Raw genomic sequence first — 7352 nt, forward strand, 5'->3', positions numbered from 1 at the left:
AGGATAATGGATATGTTTGATCAAGAGTATGTTGCTATAACTACAAATAGTTCTCCAATTAAGTTAATAGTAGGGGGAAGGGCTAAGTTAGTAAGGCTTGCTAAAAGTCATCAGGAGGCTATAAGAGGTAAAATGGTTTGCAGGCCACGAGCTAAGATTATAGTTCGACTATGGATTCGTTCATAATTAGAGTTGGCTAGGCAAAATAATATAGAGGAGGTTAATCCATGGGCAATTATTAGAGCGGTAGCTCCTATATAACTTCATGGTGATTGGATAAGAACTGCTACGATTACCAGGGCTATATGACTTACTGATGAATAAGCGATTAGAGATTTTAGGTCTGTCTGACGTAAACAAATTGAGCTTGTCATAATCATGCCTCATAGTGAGAGCATTATAAATGGGTAGGCTATGTTACTTGTAAGAGGATTGAGAAATGTTGTGATTCGCAACATTCCGTAGCCCCCTAGTTTTAATAGCACGGCTGCAAGGACTATGGAACCCGCAATAGGAGCTTCTACATGTGCTTTTGGGAGTCAAAGGTGGAGTCCATAAAGAGGTATCTTTACTATAAATGCTAGCATGCAAGGCTAGTCATAAAAGGGAGTTACCCCAAGAGTTTTAAACTCCACCAGCATGCGGGGTGGCTGGGGGCCCAGGGGCCCCCCGGTGGGGATGGCTAGGGCTCTGGAGGGCATAGGGGGCATTCAGGGCGAGAAGGAGACTATACAATGCCTGAATGACCACCTGGCCTTCTACCTGGAGAAGGTGAGAAGCTTGGAGACTGATAATCAGAGACTGCAGAGCAACATCCAGGGACACGTGGAGAAGAAGAACCCCAGGTCAGAGACTGGGAGTATTATTTCTTTTTTTAATTAATTAATTAATTATTTTTGATATTTTTCTGAAGTTGGAAACGGGGAGGCAGACAGACTCCCTGCATGCGCCCGACCGGGATCCACCCGGCACGCCCACCAGGGGGCGATGCTCTGCCCCTCCAGGGCGTCGCTCTGCCGCGACCAGAGCCACTCTAGCGCCTGGGGCAGAGGCTAAGGAGCCATCCCCAGCGCCCGGGCCATCTTTGCTCCAATGGAGCCTTGGCTGCGGGAGGGGAAGAGAGAGGCAGAGAGGAAGGAGAGGGGGAGGGGTGGAGAAGCAAATGGGCGCTACTCCTTTGTGCCCTGGCCGGGAATCGAACCCGGGACTTCCACACGCCAGGCTGACGCTCTACCACTGAGCCAACCGGCAGGGCCCAAGGTAGAAGATTTTTGTGTGTGTGTATTTTTCTGAAGCTGGAAACGGGGAGAGACAGTCAGACAGACTCCCGCATGCGCCCCACCGGGATCCACCCGGCACGCCCACCAGGGGCCACGCTCTGCCCACCAGAGCATGGGGGGATGTTCTGCCCCTCCGGGGTATCGCTCTGCCGCAACCAGAGCCACTCTAGCGCCTGGGGCAGAGGCCAGGGAGCCATCCCCAGCGCCCGGGCCATCTTTGCTCCAATGGAGCCTTGGCTGCGGGAGGGGAAGAGAGAGACAGAGAGGAAGGAGGGGGGGTGGAGAAGCGAATGGGCGCTTCTCCTATGTGCCCTGGCCGGAAATCGAACCCGGGTCCCCCGCACGCCAGGCCGACGCTCTACCGCTGAGCCAACCAGCCAGGGCGGTAGAAGATTTTTAAGCCAGCCTTGTCCATTGTTCTTGAACATCACCTGTGAAATGCCAGAAGTAACCCTTTTCCCCTGACCTGTCAAGGGGGCACATAATCTTGTTAACTATCCCATACCTTGCTTTCTTCTACCTTCATGTAATCTCCCTTATTTCCTCTCCTTAATTCCAAATGTATAAAAAAACCTGCAATAATTAATTAATAAAATAAAGAAAAGTTGTAAAACTGTCATTCTCCAGAGTATTAGAGATCTTGCTTCCCAACTATTGTCATTAGTTTTGGCTCAGATGAATCTGTAAAAATTCTCTACAAGTTTGGATGTTTCTTATGTCAATAGTACATTGGAAAACTGTTAAAAAGAAACACAGCAAACTGATAACATGTTGGTGAAATTATGTAAGATTTTAATTCTAACAAAAAATTGTCATTATTTCTCAAGTTAAAAAACCATATTATTATTAAAATATATTTGTTTGTTTAGTACTCATAAAAACCTACATATTGAATATTAAAGTAAATGTCTTGCCTGCAAGGATTCAAATAAGAAATTTAAAAAAAATCAGACCTTGAAGGGTAAAGGGAATTTAAAGTGAAGAATATCTATACTTAAAACATGGAAAATTTATACATTGTTTGCTAAATGGTTTGGCAATAACCCCTGGCTGTTGCTTGTCTTAAAGGTACTTGCCAACCTACTCCCAGTGGAAAGAAAAGAAAATGTCAGAGCTGACCCCTGTGCAGGAAACATCAGATTTTTCCTGGGCTTCTCCTGTTCATTAACAATAGCTGTTGAGGGCTCATTGAAGGATTACTCCTTTTCCTTCAGGTCAGAAAACCCTGGGGACAAATAAATCTTTTCTGCTCTGTTTGCATAGCACAAAAATATCCAGCCAACTGCCTTCAAAGAGATTGTGGTGGCCTCAGTGCATGGTTTTTTGTCCAGCATTGTAAAATCCCAAGAGAAAAAACGGCGTATAAACATAACATTTGGTCATTTCCCTTAAGCAAGCACAATCCCAATATTTATATAAGGCTGTAAGGAGTCACTTGATGCAGGAGTCAGGTGACCATAAATGACAGAGGAAATTCACCTGAATTGGTTCAAGATGTTGCCAGGAAACTATGTCTACGGGCAAATAATTGTATTGATTCCCGAGAAGTGGTGACACTAAGTGAATAGACAGGTGCAGCCACACAAACACCATTTAACCCCCCCCCCCCTTTAGACAGATGAAAGGCTTGTTTTTACTTTGTATTAAAACTGATGGAACACTTTGAGGGAAAGGAGAATAGGAATGGTTCTTTTCTATAACCATCGTTATAGTTAATAAGGTACATTTATAAGGTCTTTTGCATATATTTATTTTTAATTCTCATAACAATTTTCCCCTTTTGTAAGTGAGAAAATTGTAGCCCAGAATTCTCCAAGGGGAAATTTATGAACCCCACAGACCAAGCTTGAAAAGGATTTGGAATTAGGATTTGGAACCCAGATCTGTTTGAATTCAGCCTGGACTCTTTTCACCATCGCTGCCAAATGATCATTTCCTTGTGGTCAGAAGAAAATATAAAGATAAACTAAAGGCGAGGTTTCTAGATAGCAGTTGCTGGCTAGGTCACCGGCCGCAGAGGTGAAGGCCCCTGCGAAGTAAAAGAGGCCCAGAATCGCCTCCTCCCGGCTTCTCACAGACCTGGAGCCCAGCAGAAGTGTTTGGACATTCTTGCATTGATACTGGGTTGTTTTATTTTAATGAACAAGTGAACTGAACAGATTGTCAACATGGGACAAAGATCTACATCATCCACCAAGAGTGGAAAATTTATGAACCCCAGAGACCAAGCTTGAAAAGAAGCCCGGAAGAGAGAATTAAAGAAGAACAAAATGCAGAGCATGATGGTACGAGCTGCGGTTTTAAAGATGAAGGATCCCAAACAGATTATCCAGGACATGGAGAAATTGGATGAAATGGAGTTTAACCTAGTGCAACAGCCAGTTAAATGAGAAGGTGCTGAAAGACAAGCGTAAAAAATTGCGTGAAACCTTTGAACGTATTCTATGGCTCTATGAAAAAGAGAACCCAGATATTTACAAAGAACTGAGGAAGCTGGAAGTAGCATATGAGCAGAAGAGGGCTCTACTTAGCCAATATTTTGATGCTGTCAAGAATGCTCATCATGTGGAAGTGGAGAGTATTCCTTTGCTAGATATGCCGCATGCTCCTTCCAACATCTTGATCCAGGACATTCCGCTTCCTGGTGCCCAGCCACCCTCCACCCTTAAGAAGACCTCAGCCTATGGGTCTCCAACTTGGACAGTTTCTATTCGTCCTTTTCTTGGACATGGTGTCCCACGCTTGCCTCCTGGCAGGAAACCTCCAGGTCCGCCCCCTTGTCCACCTCCTCCTCAAGTCTTGCAAATAAAGTGGGCTTTGCCCTAGACCTTTCCCCTCATCGGCAAGATGAAGACATGTTATATCAGGGGTCCCCAAACTACAGCCTGCGGGCCTCATGCGGCCCCCTGAGGCCATTTATCTGCCCCCCCCCGCCGCACTTCTGGAAGGGGCACCTCTTTCATTGGTGGTCAGTGAGAGGAGCACTGTATGTGGCGGCGCCACGGTCACTCACATACAGTACTATTTCCAGTGATGCGGGACGCATGCGTCCTGGCTCCTGAAGCGCGTCATATCACTTGTTATGGCTAGCAGTGACAAATATGGAACCGGACATTGACCATCTCATTAGCCAAAAGCAGGTCCATAGTTCCCATTGAAATACTGGTCAGTTTGTTGATTTAAATTTACTTGTTCTTTATTTTAAATATTGTATTTGTTCCCGTTTTGTTTTTTTACTTTAAAATAAGATATGTGCAGTGTGCATAGGGATTTGTTCTTAGTTTTTTTTATAGTCCGGCCCTCCAACGGTCTGAGGGACAGTGAACTGGCCCCCTGTGTAAACAGTTTGGGGACCCCTGTGTTATATAGTCCTGAACTTGCTCAGCAGGGTCATGATGATGATATCTCCAGCACCAGTGAAGATGGCGTCTGTCCTGAGGACAGGGATCAGGATAAGCATGATGACAGTACTGATGACAGTGACACTGACGGGTCAGATGGAAAAAGTGACAGGGATGAATTTGTGCACCGTGATGATAACAAAAGAAACAACAACGAAGAAAAAAAAAATCAAGCCTGAGTGTAAGATTTGCAGATATGCCTGGGAAATCAAGGAAGAGAAAGAAGAACATTAAGGAGCTGACTCCTCTTCAAGCCATGATGCTTCAAATGGCAGGTCAAGAAATCCCTGAGGAGGGTGGGGAAGTAGAGGAATTTTCAGAGGACGATGAGGAAGGTGATTGTGATGATTCGGAAGCAGAAGAACAATCACAAAAACAACATAAAGAGGAATCTCTTTCTGATGGCACGTCTTCAAGCAACAAGCTGCCCCTAATCGGTTCCCCCTTCTCAGATACAAGCACCGCCTATGCCAGGACCACCTCCTCTTGGACCACCTTCTGCCTCACCTTTATGTCCACCTGGGCTGCCTACAGGCCTTCCTCCTGGACCACCTCCAGGAGCTCCTTCATTCCTGAGACCAGCTGGAACGCCAGAACTCCGAGGGCCTTTACCCGGACTTTTACCTCCAAGCCCGCCACCAGGCAGGCCCCCCCAGCCCTCCCCTGGGCTTTTCCCACCGGCTCCCTTGCCAAACCCAGGAGTTTTAAGTGCTCCACCCAGCTTGATTCAGCGGCCCAAGGCGGACGACACCAGCGCAGCCACCATTGAGAAGAAAGCCACAGCAACCATCAGTGTCAAGCCACAAATCACTAATCCCAAGGCAGAGATTACTCGATTTGTGCCTGCTGCACTGAGGGTCTGTCAGGAGAATAAAGGGGCAACTGCTGCTCCCCAAAGAAAGTCAGAAGATGATTCTGCTGTGCCTCTTGCCAAAGCAGCTCCCAAATCTGGTCCTCTGTTCCTGTCTCAGTACAAACTAAGGGTGATGATGTGTATGAGGCTTTTATGAAAGAGATGGAAGGGCTGCTGTGACGACGTTTGCTGCCTGAACACATTTCTGTTCGCATCATTGGTTTGTGGAGAAAGAGGCTCTTAGGAAACTTAACAAAAGAGCTACTTTTTTGTCAGGGTATTTTCTAATTTTACTTGAAGGAACATCTTAAAGTTTAGCCTGGTTCAGGCCCTGGCCGGTTGGCTCAGTGGTAGAGCGTCGGCTTGGTGTGCAGGAGTCCCGGGTTCGATTCCTGGCCAGGGCACACAGGAGAAGCGCCCATCTGCTTCTCCACCCCTCCCCCTCTCCTTCCTCTCTGTCTCTCTCTTCCCCTCCTGCAGCCAAGGCTCCATTGGAGCAAAGTTGGCCCGAGCACTGAGGATGGCTCTATGACCTCTGCCTCGGTCGCTAGAATGGCTCTTGTTGCAACAGAGCAATGCCCTAGATGGGCAGAGCATCACCCCCGGTGGGCATGCCGGGTGGATCCCAGTCGGGCGCATGCGGGAGAGTGTCTGACTGCCTCCCCGTTTCTAACTTCAGAAAAATACAAAAAAAAAAAAAATGTTTAGCCTGGTTCAGAATTCACTGCATATGAGAGGGTATTTCACTCAGAATAGGTTGGTTACTGAAGCAGTTCTGCTAACATCCATACCCGGTCACACCACTGTTTTCTTTTTTTTTTTTTTAATTTTATTTATTTATTTATTTATTTATTTATTTACAGAGACAGAGAGAGAGTCAGAGAGAGGGATAGACAGGGACAGACAGACAGGAACGGAGAGATGAGAAGCATCATTTAGTTTTTTGTTGCACATTGCGACACCTTAGTTGTTCATTGATTGCTTTCTCATATGTGCCTTGACCGGGGGCCTTCAGCAGACGAAGTAACTCTTGCTGGAGCCAGCGACCTTGGGTCCAAGCTGGTGGGCTTTTGCTCAAGCCAGATGAACCTGCACTCAAGCTGGTGACCTCGGGGTCTCGAACCTGGGTCCTTCCGCACCACAGTCCGAGGCTCTATCCACTGCGCCACCACCTGGTCAGGCCACACCACTGTTTTCATCCCATTTCTTCCTCTCACCAATTCTTTGGAAACTTGTGATCAGGGATGTTTGTTACTTATTTGTTTTGATTCTCTTCTGTGCTCTGGGCACTGGGGCGGGGGGGAACACGTTTATTTCACCCCATCTTGCCTATTGTGTTTATTTTTAATATTTTCTTGTAAATATTTTGTAATATTGTAGTGAAATGGATCACAACGTCATTTCCTAATACAAAGTGAGATGTGTGGGAAGAAAATGTACACTTCTTTGGTTAAAATTACTTCCTACTGATTTAAACTTTGACTGTTTCATGGAATAAATAAATAAATGTTCTACCCCCCCCCCAGATAATAAAAATAAAAATAAACAACAAGAAGAAACTTCTTTATTCATGGAACCAAAAGGATGTTGAACATGGCTTTAGATTCTGTTTCTGGGAATAGAATTGAATGTACATTTGCCAGTGGAAAAATTTTTGATGTTTTCCTAATACATACTAAGGAAAAAGTATTTTGGGTCCCACTTAGATTTCAAGTGGGTAGAGGCCACCACCACATCTCTGTTGTGTCCCTGATGCCTACTGCAAAATAAGAGCAGATGGGAATAACAACGCCTCCAGGTTTGGAGCCAGCGAGGTGT

At 46.0% G+C, this 7352-nt stretch overlaps 1 pseudogene; it reads left to right on the plus strand.

Moving 5' to 3' along the window:
* The first annotated feature begins 3274 nt into the window (after window positions 1-3274).
* Window positions 3275-5714, plus strand: LOC136334963 (WW domain-binding protein 11-like; annotated as a pseudogene).
* The last annotated feature ends 1638 nt before the right edge of the window (window positions 5715-7352 follow it).

The sequence above is a fragment of the Saccopteryx bilineata genome, chromosome 4, assembly GCF_036850765.1.
Source record: "Saccopteryx bilineata isolate mSacBil1 chromosome 4, mSacBil1_pri_phased_curated, whole genome shotgun sequence".
In the NCBI taxonomy this organism is placed as follows: Eukaryota; Metazoa; Chordata; class Mammalia; order Chiroptera; family Emballonuridae; genus Saccopteryx; species Saccopteryx bilineata.